Below are 15092 nucleotides of genomic sequence, written 5' to 3' on the forward strand. Positions count from 1 at the left end.
CTAGCCTAGGCTCAACATCCTGTGTGAGCTTTGACAAATTATTTACCTTGCAAAATAATTTAATTGCTATAGTAAAACTTTTCCTACTGTTGATGACAATGCGCATTATGTTGTTCAAAATTTCTTATGTACATGGATATCTTAAAGTAGTAGGTTGCAGATTTTAATGAGAATAAGAATCATTTGAGGGGCTCGTAAAAAATGTAGACTCCCATGTGTATCCAAAGAACAAAATATGTTGATACAGTGTGTCTAGAGTGGGGCAGGAATCTATATTAAACAAGACCTTTGATAATTCCAGTATTGATGATCCACAGACCATGTTTTAAGAACTACCTAATTCAACATATTCCTCTCTTTGCCTTGGCTACCAGGAAACATCACTCAGTTTTAAGATTACTCTTCCTTTCATTGCTTATCTCTGGTTATTTTATCCTTGTTTTAATGTGGGTTCTTTGTTGATGTATTTTCATTGTTTTAATGTAAATATCATAATACCACTTCCAGAAGTGGTAGACACAAATAATAAATAAAATTATAGGGTTTTTGAATTTTTCTGGAACACAAAGTTTATTTTAGATGACCTTTATATGACTATCAAATCGAATAATTTCATTATTCTATACTGTAAATAAACGCACTACCAAAATCAATATTAAATATCAAGGACCTACACATACCATGTACTGTTTTGGTGAAGAAAATGAACTCATGAAATTAAGTGCTATAAAAAAAAAAAAAAAAACATGGAGCAGGGCACAGGGAATGAATGTGGCGAACGAAGTGGGAGTAGAAAATTTTCTTTTATTAAACACAAAGGTTAAAAAATTCTCACTAGAAGATTAGTTATCAGTAAGGATTTAAATGAGGGAAAGAGTATGTATTCCAGACATAGGGAATAGATACAATGATGTTGGGAATACTTAAGAAAGAGCAAGTGACCGATGTGGCAAGAATAGGGTGAGTGAGGAATGAAGTAGTAAGGTCAGAGAAGACAGAGGGACAGATTAAGTAGTTTGTTTTAAATTATTTTAAGATCCTTTTATTCTGAGTAAAGTGGGAAGTTATTGGAGAGTTTTGAGCAAAGGCATGACATCTGACTTATGTTTTAAAAGGATCGTTTCGGCTACTGTTTTAGCTACAGACTATAGGGAGGCAAAAGTAGAAGCAGAAAGACCAATTATGAGACTATCACAGCAATCCAAGAGAGATGATAGTGGTTCTCACTCAGGTAGTAGTGGTGGAAAAGCTGATTGGATTTTCTAAAAGATTAGATGTGGGAGGCAAAAATTTAAGAGATATAGGGCTGCTGTTCAGATCTTGCTCTAACTGATCAGAAAATGCTATCTAAATTGTGGTCGTAATCAATGGAACCATATAAGCCTCTCTTTAATATATTTATATAAAACAAACTTTGAAGGATAAGCAGAATTTGATTAAGAGAGAGAGATTCTGATGCTATAGAATTCCTTTAAGCCATTAGGTTGATCCTGCAACACACACGACTCTATGACTATCACAGAATTTCTGGCTTCAAAGGAGAAAGCACATGCTGTTAAGTTGGTTCTTATTTATTTATCACTTCCTATGTGTCAGACACTATTTCAAACACCTCAGAAAATAAAAAAAAACTTCTGTAGTACACATTATCATTATTACCCATATTATAAATAAGGTAACTGATGCTCAGAGACATTAAGAAATGTGTCATAGGTCATATAGTGAGTAAGCTGGGGAGCTGGAAATTTGCAGCCAGGATCCAAAACTCTCACTCAATCACTGTACTATATTAGCTCTAAAAACTTCTAAGCCTCCAATTTCTCAAATGAAAGTTGGCATAATAATAGAGTCTACTTCATAAGATGGTGGCAAACATAATTAGAATGATTATTTAACCCTCAAATAATAATAAATAGCTATCAGTATTATCACATGATGTTATAGTTGATTAAAAAATTAAGACCATTATTTTTGTTGAGTCCTCACATCATTATTCTCACTTTACAGATTAGTAAATTGAGACTCAATGATGTTTAAATGATTTGCCATGTTACAGAGGTGAGGGGAAGTATTTGATTTCAGATCTCACATCTCTAAGGTCTTTTTTGATTATTCTAATTGCCTCTAAAGGATGAAGGATACAGAGATAATCTGGTGCCTATAATTACCAGAAACATCACTTAAATGCCTTATTAAAAAAATAGACAAAAAAATTGTGATTTAAATGGAACCTACATATGAGAGTAAATAGCTTCCCCATATATCAGCAAAATCCAGTTCCAAAACATAATTAAAAAATAAATCTTATGCTCAGGAGCAATAAAAATAGAAACGACCCCCAAATCAACTTAACTAAAAATGAAGAACCTGCATAAATAAAGTTACTCAAAATCTAGTATGGACAGAAAAAGATGAAACACACTATGTTCCTGGATAGAGAAAATATTGTTATATGTCAACTCTGCTCAAATTATTCTATAGATTTAACACAACTTCTATGAAAATGCCAAAGATATTTTTAGAATGTAAAAGAGTAATTCCAAAAATCATCTTTTAAAACACAAGAGAATAGTCAAGAATACTTTTTAATAAAGGGGGACTTATGTTCAAATAATCAAATATATTATAAACTTACAGGTGTTAAAACAATATTCTCTTGGTACAGAAAGAGCTATAAATGGAACAGTGCAGAAAGTCCTGAAGAACTCATTCATTCATTCATTCATTATCCAACAAAAATTTACTGAATATCTACTGTGTGCCAGAAACTATTCCAGGTTCTGTGCATACAGAGAAATAGGAAAATTAAGTTCCTAGTCTCAAAAAGGTTATATTCTAGTGATCTACAATAATGAAAGAATCAACCAAAATGATTTAAAAAATAAGCTTCCCGTGGAGAAAGAATAAATTTTCAACAAAGATGTTGAATAACTGGCTAATCATTGAGAAAGAAGTGAAGTTAGGTTCCTATGTCTAACTTTGTTAACTAAATTAAAGTAGATTAAAGACTAAATGCAGAAGAAGAAGGAAGAGAGGGAAAGCACAGGAGTGAAAGAATTAAAAAAAGCCAAGCCATAGAGCCTTTAAAGAGAGTATAATTGAACAATCAATTATATATTCTTAAAAGAAAAGGGTATTTCTTTGTAACAATAAAGAAGTAAGACTCAAAGAGAAAATTTTATGGATTTGATGATTTGAAAATCAAAACTTCTAAATGTCCAAAATACTATAAAGAAAACCAAAAGAAAAATAACACAGAAAAATACTTGCAATTCTATAAAACAGAAAAAGAGTTAATTTACTCATAATAAAAACCTTTCACTTAAGAGAATAAGAAGATGCTACAGACTGAAGAAAAGTTTTGCAAAGCATATATTAGAAAAAGAACTGGTATCCAAAATAAACAAAGAACTCTTAAAACTCAACAATAAGAAAACAATAACCCAATTAAAAGATGGGCTAGAGATCTAAAAAGGTACGGCACTGAAGAAGATATGGATGGCAAATAAGCATATAAGAAGATGTCAGCATCATACGCCATTAGGGAATTGCAAATTAGAACCATGATGACATACCACTACACACCTATCAGAATGGCCAAAATCCCAAACACTGACAACACCAAATGCTAGATGTGGAGCAATAGGAACTCTCATTCATTACTGCTGAGAGTGCAAAATAGTACAGCCACTTTGGAAGACAGTTTGGAGGTTTCTTACAAAACTAAATGTATTCTTGCCATATGATCCATCAATTATGATCCTTGCTATTTATCCAAATGAGTTGAAAACTTATGACCATATGTTTATAGGAGTTTTATTCATAATTTCCAAAACTTGGAAACAATCAGGATGTCCTTCAATGATGAATAGATAATCTATGGCAATCCATACAATGGAATATTATTCAGTGATAAAGAGATATCAGCTATGAAGTCATGAAAGACATGAAGAAAACTTAAAGGCACATTGCTATGTGAAAGAAGCCAATCTGAAAAGGCTACATACTGTATGATTCCAATTATATGGCACTCTGAAAAAGGCAAAACTATGCAGACAGTAAAAGATCAATGGTTGCTGGGGGTTGGGAGAAGAGAGAGAGAGGGGGATGAGTAGGTGGAGCACAATGGACTTTTAGGGCAGCAAAACTGTTATTCTCTATGAAACTCTAAAGGTGGAAACATGTCATTATACATTTGTCAAAATCCATAGAATATACAACACAAAAAGTGAATCCTAATGTGTAAGTGAACCCTATAATAGACTTTAGTTAATAATTATTTTATCAGTGTTGACACCTCAATCGCAATAAACATACCACATTAATGCAAGATGCTACATAATAGGGGAATTGGGAAGCAGTGGCAAGGGGCTATATGGTAACTCTGTATTATTCCCTCATTTTTTAAACCTAAAACTGCTAAAAGCAAAAAAGTTTATTAATGTTTAAAAAGCCCCCACAACAACAACAAAAACAACAAAATGAGAGAGAGAGAGAGAGAGAAACGAACACAGAAGAGTTGCAAAAGAAAAAAAATCAAAACTATAAATTGTCATTACTCTTACTGAAAATGTCTAACCTAACCAGTAAATAAAGTTAAATCATTAATAAAAGGTTGTTATTTAGTTTTGGAAGTAATCAGAGAGAGAAAAGCTAGCACATTTATAGGCCTCTGGAGAGGATATAAAAAAGCAAAACTTGCAGGGCATTTTATTACTGTGGCTCAAAAGTGTTTTAAATATACATAACCTCAATTCCATATCTGGAAACTTGGCCTAACAAAAGAATCATGGCAAACACAAAACCATGTATTACAGTACTGTTTATTATAGAACTTAATTGTCCAACTTGAAAGGATTAATAAAATAAATTTTTGTGCATCGAAACAATTTTCTGAAATTCCTTTAAAAAATATTATACAAAAATATTTAAGATGTGAAAAATATTTAGACCGTATTGCCAAGTGGAAGATAAAGGGGGTTTATAAAATAGTTCCATATTATCTAAGAAAAATATGCAAATACATATGTATATAATTCGTATATACATATGTATATAATTTTACATATGTATGTAAGAATTCTTAAGAAAAAAACATATGTATATAATTTTACTTTTTTTTGTCTGTATATATCCCTATAGCTAGCTAGCTGTGGAGAGAAACAAGTAAAATTATACCAACATGCTAACAGTGGTTATTTCTTTTTAATTGGATTATGGGCAATTTTTGTTTTCTTCATTTTAGTTATCTATATTTTCTATAATTTCTGCAAGTAATATGCATTGCATTTATAATAAGAAAAAATATAATGTAGTAGCTAAGAGAAAATGTTCTGGAGTTATTCTGGCTATAATTTGAGATAGTTACTTTGCCTTTCTAAGCTTCAGTTTGCACCTATGTAGAATAAAAATATTAGTTATTTTGAGGAATAAATGTGATAATGTCTGTTAAGTATTTAACATAGTGCATGTCCCACAATAAATGATCAATAAATATTAATCATATATCATCATCATTTTTATAAAAGGAGCTGAGAATTAAGAGACAGGACCAAAGCCCATTACTTCTACTGAGACATTATACCCAGAACTGAGAGGAAGTGAGAAATAGGCTTAGAGATTACCACAATTATACAATAAAACAATGGCTAACCCAACTGGGCTTTTGATTTTGTGACCATAAATGTCTCAATGCAAATTAAGAAAACAATCTCCAAACAAATCAAAGCAGACACAAGAGCAGGCAGAAGTCTTTGTATTGCTTCAGTTATACAGTGATAATTAAAAGCAGACATTTGAAATACCCACTCCAAAAATCTAACACCTTTAATATAAGATAATATAACACTGAACTTTGTAAAGACGTCAGCTTCACCTAATAGTATAATTACTGGATATGTCTTGCTGTTACCAGGATTTTTGTGTAGATATAATCTTACTTCAATTTCTAATTCTTTACGTCAAAAAATAATTTAAAACCATATCACCAAAAAAGTCAATTAGTTCATTATAAACTATAATAATATATTTTCTTCCATTTCCAGATGAGTAACTGCTCAGTGCCATTGGGCAAATGCAAGAAAACTGATTAGCCAACAAAATGAAAAATAGAGCTAACTCATCAGCTTTGTAGAGTGACCAAAAAAAGTTTTTTTGAAGTTACGGAAACCTAGAATCAAATTCCAGTAAGTCCCACTTCTATATACCTATAACCTTTACATAGCTGTGTAATCTTGGGCAAGTTACTTAATCTTCCCGAGCCTCAAATGTAAATTCAGAATAAAGCTTCTGTTCATCCCACTATTAGTACTTGGAGACCACATAAATGCATTAGTTTATTGATAGGTATACAAACATGGGATATTTAAATGCAAAAGACAGTCATGATGATGATGATGATAAGCGCGGGATGTACTATATGTATTCTAAAAGTGTTAAACACATAAACTTAATCCTTTTAATAACCCAAAGAGTAGGAAACTGAAGCACAGAGAGTTTAGGTAATTTTTACAAGGTAAAAGCTAGTAAGCCAGACTGAAAGGCAGGCAGTCTAGGTTCATGGTTTGTATTCTTAATCATTAGACCATAGAGCCACTCTGTCGCAATTAGTCTGATCTTATACATGAAGCTGTGTTCCTAAGGCATTTGAAAATGCATTGTCTTAGATGTGTCTTGCTTGTGCGAAATTAATTTTTCCTTGTGATATGTGATTCTGCCTACTTTTTCCAATTTGCCCCATCTTCATGAACTGAACTAAGATCTAGAGAGAGAGAAGAAAGATAGAGAGTTGAGGTCTAATTGCCTTCAAAGGCTATGTCAACACCATACCTGCTAGACTTGATTTAGGGGAAAATACAAGGTTAGATTTTTCCCTGATTATAAAAAATAATGATAACAGCTTTTATTTATGAAGTATGTATGGACTATGCTAAGCACTTTATATGCATGATCTCATTTAATTCTCATGACAATCCATTATAATCAATATTTCTAGCCCATGTTACAGTTAGAAAAATTGAGGCTTAGAGAAGTTAACTAGCTTGTCCAAATCTGCATAGCTAGTAAATGGCAAAATGAGGGTATGAACTCAACTCGGTTTGATCCAGGTGCTGTTAAACATTACCTTGTTTCACTATCACACCAAGTTATGTGGAATTTGAGATGGAGCTGGATACAGTGGGCCAGGGCTGAGAAGCTGATTAAGGAGGGCCATGACCGTAGAGATCTAGAATAACTGGAATCTATCATGTTTAGATCTACTTAGAGGTGGACCATGTTAAAAAAAAAAAAAATGGTATAGAATAGAGTTTTAAAAACCCAAATAAGAATTCAAAAGTGGTTTGTCCATGCCTGACTTTGCATTAGTTTCTTTTTTAGTACAAAAATATTTTACTGTAAAAAAAAAAAACAAAAATAAAAAATCCAAACAGAACAATAAAACAAAGTAGGAAAAAAATAAAATATGGTCCAAATGGCTAAAAAGAAACACTTAACACTTTAATGTAACACTGATATATTTTTCTCTAAAGATAAATGTTGTGTCACTTAATAAAAAATACAAAGCATTTTGCCAGGCTATTTTATACTCCTCCAAAATATTATCTTTTCCATTCTCTTCCTGATTCTTGGTTACATCTTGGATGTAAGTGGCTTAATAGTAGTGACCTAAAGAAAGTAAGAAATTTGCAGGGAAACCTGTCCCTGACTGAATCCAAATCAAAGATATTAGGTTTACTTTACTGTTGGCAAATAGTTTGTTTCCAAGTGCTTTTCTCTTTGATGGCTAAGCGAATAAAGGAAGGAATGAGTGTGAGTATGGACATCATCCATCTCCATTCAACCACTAAGTTGTCCAGTTAATTCAAACATAGATTTGGGGTTCATGCATGGTAAGCAGATGTTACTTCATAAGTCTATGTACTACTTCCTGAATATATAAATATATCTGAAAACATTTCCATTCTGTTGCCACTACCACTTCTTCTCACCACTTCTCTTATGGATTAATTATTGTACTTGTCTCTTATTTCATACTTTCTAATATATCCTCTGCTGATACCAGAGTGATACTCTTAAAATGAAATTTTCTTCTTCCTATCCTTCCCTATCATCAGCACCTAATTACAGTGTCTGGTACACAGCAATGACTGAAATACTGACTAAATGAACAAATGAAAAGAAACAGTAGGAACACAAATGTGTGGTTGAAAAAAAGCAGTTTCTTTGTCTCCAATATGAAGATAATACAACAGCCTACATTACATGGCGGCTGTGAGCACTATATGAGATAGAAATAAATTTCTGCTTCAGTCAAATTGAGCAACAGAAACCAGATTTATACCCCTGCATGAAAAAACTAAAACACTGGACAAAATATATGAAACAATGGCTTGCAAGACATTGGCGGTCAGGCAATGAAGGACATTGTTCATGGAAATGTAGATGGTAGGACCATTAACATTTGGCAGTTTCCTAAATAACTAAACATTCACCTACCATCTGACTCAGTTACTCCCTTCCTTAGGCATTTACACAAGAGAAATGAAAACATATATACATACAAAGATTTGCACATGAATGTTCATAGTAGCTTTATTTGTAATAACTAAAATCTGGTGGGGGGGCTCTCAAATGTCTATCAACGGATGAAAATATAAACAAATTGTAATATGTCTATGTAATAGAATATATGTATAAAATATATATAAAAGGGAATGAAATATTGATACATGCAATATTGATGAATCTCAACATAATTATGCTGAGTGAAAGAAGCCAGATAGAGTACATAGTACATCTGAAACTAATATAAATAATATTGAACATCAACTGTAATTGAAAAATAAAAAAAAGAAATAAAAATATATTTTTAAAAAGATTATATAGTGTATAATTCCCTTTATATAAAACTTTAGAAAACCAAAAACTAATTTATAGTGAGTTAAAGATTAGTAGTTGACTGGAGAGGAGATGGTTTCATAAATGTGCATACATCAAAATATCAAATTGTATATGATTTATTTTATGTCAGTAACATCTCAATATAGTTGCTGTTAAAAGTGATAAAGGACAATGTAAAGAATATAACATGGTGCCTATCACATAGTAAGTACTCAATAAATGTTATTTATTATTATTATTAAAGTACAATAAGATTAAAAATTCCATCTATTACACTATTAAAACTGGCATCAGATTTCCTTTCATGCTTGGGAAAATAAATAAGTTTAGGTATATGTAAAAACTAGATGGCAAAAGCCTAAGCAATGAAAACAAGATAGTTGTAGGGTTCAACGTCAACAAATGAGAGGAATTTGAGTTTTACACTCAAGTAGATAGAGAAAGAAACTACAGAGATGGTGGTAAGCATAGATAAGGATAATTTCATGCAGTTAAGAGGCTAATAATTCCCTTGCAGTGTAGTGATTGAATAATATTTTAAGACAAGAAGCTGTTTAGTTTTCATTTTTTGTAATGTAAATCCTTTCTCCTATACTTCTAACTTTAACTCTAATATACTTAATAAATACTTTAGGAGAATTGTGGTGTTGGTTTTATGTAATGTGTATGTGTGTACATCAGTTAAAAAAATATGTATGGCTACAAGAAACAGAAAAATAATCACAATGTATTAAATACAATAAAAGTTTTTTTCTCACATAAAAGAAATCTGGAATTAGGTACTCCAATGGTGACCCTACCATTATCAAAATCTAGTTTTTTCTATTTTGCTACCCATCATATTCAGCCTGCTACCTCATGATTCATGATAGCTACTCAAACTTCATCCAATATGTTCTATATTCCAGCCTTGAGGAAAGAGAAAGACAAAGCATGCTATGACTTCCTTTAAGGAACTTGCTTCCCAAAAAGATGCACGCTCTTCTTATATTTCTCTAGCTAAAAGGCAGTATGGAGATTGCAGTTTCTCTCCCCACCACCCCAGGAGTGATGTACACAAATAAAATTAGGAGTTTTACTACTAAAGAAGAAGAAGATGAGAATGAAAAGTAAAGTAGGCAATTAGCTATCTCTGCCATGGTGTGTAAAGTGAGAAAAGAAATTTTACATATGATTCAATACAGTGTGAAACAGAGGCAATACATACATGTAAGAACCCAGAGGTAGAGATGGCCATGAAAATGTGAAGTCTTCTCTGAGGAAAATGTACAGAAGTCTCATACAGTTCTTATACTGCCACAGAGTGTAGAATAATAGGTGTAGAACAGGAATTTAAATTACTCTTAGCCATGTTTCAATAGCTGAGAGACACTCCCTCACCACCCCACCCCAAAATATAATTATCATCTTGGTTATAAAAATACTTTGGTGAGGAGAGTAGCTCAGAATAAATAATTTCTACGCTAGAATGGGAGCATAATTTTACTAGTGCTATCTCTGAAGTCTGAATTCGTCAAGACCTGCAGAACCGACTTGATCCCTCCTGCCTTCCACCACATCCCAGGACCAAATTTATTGCCTGAAATTGGGAATTAATACTATATCCGTATCCCCTAGCACAGCTTCTGGTATATAGTAAGTGCTCAATACTTATTGACTGAGTTAAATTGAAAAAAAATTATCTATCTATCTATCATCTATCTATCTATCTATCTATCTATCTATCTATCTATCTATCTATCTATCTATCTATCTATGAAGATGTAGACTAAGAACCCGTAATAACATAACATAACCTATGTTATAACCTATGACCCAACAATCCCACTTCTAGATATATGACTTGGAGAAATGTTCACATGCAAACAAAAATTGTTACATACAAATGCCAGTGCAGCATTATTTGTAATGTCAAAAACTTGAAAACTTCCTTAATGCCCATTCATAGGGAAATGGGTTTATAATATGGTATTTTCACCTGATGGGATAATAGCAAAGTGGTCGAGATTTCTATTGCTCACTGTATTATCTTCTAGACATACTTCTATACCTACTTCGTATTTAGGTGGGGTCATATGATTATTTCTGGCCAATTACTCATGAATGAAAATGACAATTCTGCATTGAAGCATTTAATTGCTTGTGTGAAACCCTATAGCTTTCTTTTTTCCTGCTGTGGTAAGCAACGAGGCCTTGATTCTCAGATGGTGTGCTGCCAAGATGGTAAAGCCTTTCTAACCTAGGCCCTGAGTAAATATGAAGAGCAGAGCATGCCACTGATCCATGCTGGTTATACAGCAGGAGTGAGAAATGAACATTTGTTGTACTAAATAAGGGGACCTAGCTTATCCTAAGAAAAAATAATTAAGAGGCATAGACTAGAGCATAGCTAGTGTCAGTTCCCAAAACTAAACAGTCCTCAATAATATAATATTGAGAAAAGATAAAAAGGCAAATTTTAGAATAATTTGTATAGGATGATATTTTTATAAATCCAAAACATGCACAAATAGAAAAAATACTAGAAGATTTAATATGGATGTAAATAAATGATATAAAACAGCACAAAAATGGACAAGAAGGAAACATACCCCCTTTAGTGTTTAGTGAATGAGAATGAGAAATGAGACTTGCTTTTTTTTTTAATAAAATAGGTATCTATAGCTATATGTATGTGGACAGTTAAATGTTGTTCCCCTAGAATTTATGTCCACCTCCAAATCCCTGGAACTCATGAATGTTACTTTATTTGGGAAAAGGGTCTTTGCCGATCCTGAGATAAAATAATTTCGATTACCCAGTGTATCCTAAATCTAATAAGTGTCCTTATCAGAAACAGAATAGGAGAAAACACACACAGAAGAGGAGAAGGTGATGATAAGAGGACTACAGAGATTGGTGTCACGTAGTCAACTAGCCAAAGAAGCCAAGGAGCGCCTGGAGAAATGAGAAGCTAAAAGAGGGGAGGAAGGAGCCTCCCCTAGAGCCTCCAGAGTGAGAGTGGCCCTTGATTTCATGTTAATTTTACACTTCTCACCTCCATTACTCTGAGAGAATAAATTTTTTGTTGTTTTAAGCTACCAGTTGGTGGTAATTTGTTGCAGCGGCCTGAGAAAACAAATATAACCTGCAATGTCCCCTTTCTTTAAAATAAAAATACTGGAAGCAAACAAACATGGAAGTAAATATTAATGGCTCTGAATTCTGGGTGGGAAGCAAAGGTGTTTATAATGTTGATCCTTGCATTTTCCAATATCTTTTCAATTTCTCACAATAAAAATTTTTAATGAATTATAGGGGTTACATGATTAAATAAATTATAGTTAGTTGTATATCTCTCTTAAGTTTTGTGAATGCTTAAAACCCTGAGAAAAGAAACATTTTGGGTTGTTAAGTAAAACCCCATTATGGGTAGTTCATCATTACAGAGACTTTTGAGGCCCTTGACAACTGACCTCCATCTCATTTCAGAGTCATTTCCTATATTCTACAACTTCCTGAGACATACCTCATGTTCTAGATTACTGTACTTTGGCAGACAGGACATTTTTAAGTCTTCTTATCTTTGCTCCTGTTGTTTCCTTCAGTTAGAATGGCCCCTAAGGCCTGGGAACTCCACTTTCTTCTTTTAGAACCAGTTCAAATGACACCCTTCAATGAAACCTTCCCTGATTCTTTAGATAGTACTAATTTATTCCTCTTTTGTGTCCCATTCACATATAGTTCATAATGAATTTTCATATTTGTCACTTTATTGTAATCAATATTTCTTTGTCTGTCTTTGCCTATTTGTAGAGTTAGTCAAAATTCTAATTAATTATATTTACACCCTCAATAACTAACACAGTGCCTGACACAGATAGCACCCACTGAATGTTAACTGAATAAATACATGAATTAATGACTTTATTTCATAATTCTGTGCTTCTGACCCTGAACTTCTGTATGTTCCAAACATAATAAGCTATTGTTAATTTAAGGGAAAGATCTGCAGAAAGGCAAATTAACCCAGATAGACCCCCAAAGTAATTTCTCTCCAACAGTATTAATCATCAGAGAATGCCTTCTTAACCCCTCTACCACAACAGAAGAAAAAAGAAAAACTAACTGCAGAGTTGCTTTGTCAACAGAAAACTCATCTCACTTCTTGGCTATGATCCCATATTCGCTGCACTGAGTTCAGCCCAGTAACCAATACTGTAAATGGCATCCTGAGTCACTCTCTGACAGAGCTTGGCACTATCTCCAGCAGCCTTACCTACAACTTATATTCTAACAAATTTGAGCCATTTTTGTTTACTTTATTAGAGGGAGATAGAGAAAGAGAATATACTAACTATTCCTTTCCACTTGGCAGCAAGGTTGTCTGGAGGACTTCCCAAATGTCCATATTTTAGAGGACATTAGAAAGTAATAAATTTGTCTACTTAAAATAAAGTGAGTCCTAGAAGAGCAGGCATATAGGAATGACCTTAGGCAGTCTAGAACCAAGAGAAAAATCACATTATCTAACCCCATCCCTCCATCTTTACATCCACCAAGAAGATTAATATGTAGCTCCAATTAGCTTCTCCTCTACTCAGAAGTCTTCACTGACCACTCTTATTTATTCATTTCTCAACACTTCTAACATTAGTCTCAATCTTTATATCCAGTGCCTATCACAATAAGTGGCACACAGTGGGAATCTCAATGGAAATATTTGTTGAATGAATGAATGTTCATACAGGCCTTATGTCAGGCATATAAGGAGGAGAAAGGAGAAATATTGTCAAGTTGAATCCCATGTACAAATATAATCTCAAGGATTTTATCCATAACTTTCTCTTGTTGTATCAATAGTTACTTTGCAATTTCACTTTTTTCTTTTTTATTGAAGATAACTTGCATACAATAAAGCACAAAAAGCTTAAGTGTATAGCTCAGTAAATTTTTACAAATGTCTGCTTCCTAAAAAAAAATAAGAATCTTATGATCGTTTAATCTCACTCCTTTCTACCTTTTTACAATTGCCAAATATATTATTTCTATCTATGTCATGACATCCAGAAGACATTATTATCACTATTATTTTAAATAATTAATACATTTATCCTTTTCTATTTTCTTTATATATTTACTCTTTTCTATTGTTTTTTATTCCTTCCCACAGTTCTGAGAATTTTTGAGAATTTATGATGTTTATTCACTGATTCAAGAAACTCAAACAGAGTAAATTTAAGCAGGATAAATACAAAGAAAGCCACCCTCAGGAACTTCATTGTCAAACTGTAGAAAAACACCTTGGATCCCTTTTCTTCAGAAACCTGAAGAACTTCTTTTGGTACATTTGTGGTGCAGGTCTACAAGCAGAAACTTTTCTCACACTTATGTGCCTCCATTTTTGAAGGATATTTTCACTAGAAATAGAATTCTATTCTTTTTTCCTTTGATCACTTTAAAGATGTCAATTTACTGTCTCTGATTTTCATCACCACTACTGAAGGGTCATCTCTGCTGCACTTTTAAAGATTACTGGTCTTTTATCTAGAGCTGTTTTTAAAATTTTTCTTGTCTTGATTTTCAATTCCAAGGGTAGATATGAGTAGTCAGTCTAAAGTTTAGAGGAGGGACATCTTTGGGAATCATTAGCATATAGGTAAAAAGTAGAAGCACGAGGAGTGAATGAGATTATTCTGGGAATGAGATTATTCAGGGAAGAGGAGAGAAAAAAGAAATGGGAAGGAAAGAAAATATTTAGGAGGCAATAAAGAGGAGGTGGAGTCCATAACCGACAGAGAATGATCAGAGAAGAGATTAAGGAGTGTGTGATACCTAAGAAGTGAAGAGAATAGAATCATAAAGAAATATGTAAAAAATGGTGTCAAGCAAAGTAGGGTTTAGTTATATGAGTGCAGAGAGGCATTCTTTACATTGGGCAAAATGGAAATCACTGGAGAAAATTATCTGCTGTATGACTTTATCGTATTTGTTTCCTATTGCTTTTATGACAAATTACCACAGACTCAGCGACTCAAAATAACACAAATGTATTATATTATAGTTTTGGATGTAAGAAATTCTAAAATCAAGGTGTTGACAGTTTGATTTTCTTCTGGAGTCTCTAAGGGAGATTCTATTTCCTTGCCATTTCCAGATTCCAGAGGTAACTTGCACTCGTTGGAGTATGGCCCCTTCCTTCATCTTTACAG

The 15092-nt window shown here is 32.9% G+C and overlaps 1 protein-coding gene across 2 annotated transcripts in view; it reads right to left on the reverse strand.

Moving 5' to 3' along the window:
* AGBL4 (ATP/GTP binding protein like 4) overlaps positions 1–15092 on the reverse strand; it is a 1052851-nt gene that overhangs the window by 658412 nt on the left and 379347 nt on the right. The window lies entirely within an intron of this gene.

Source organism: Pteropus vampyrus, unplaced genomic scaffold (genome assembly GCF_000151845.1).
Source record: "Pteropus vampyrus isolate Shadow unplaced genomic scaffold, Pvam_2.0 Scaffold135, whole genome shotgun sequence".
In the NCBI taxonomy this organism is placed as follows: domain Eukaryota; kingdom Metazoa; phylum Chordata; class Mammalia; order Chiroptera; family Pteropodidae; genus Pteropus; species Pteropus vampyrus.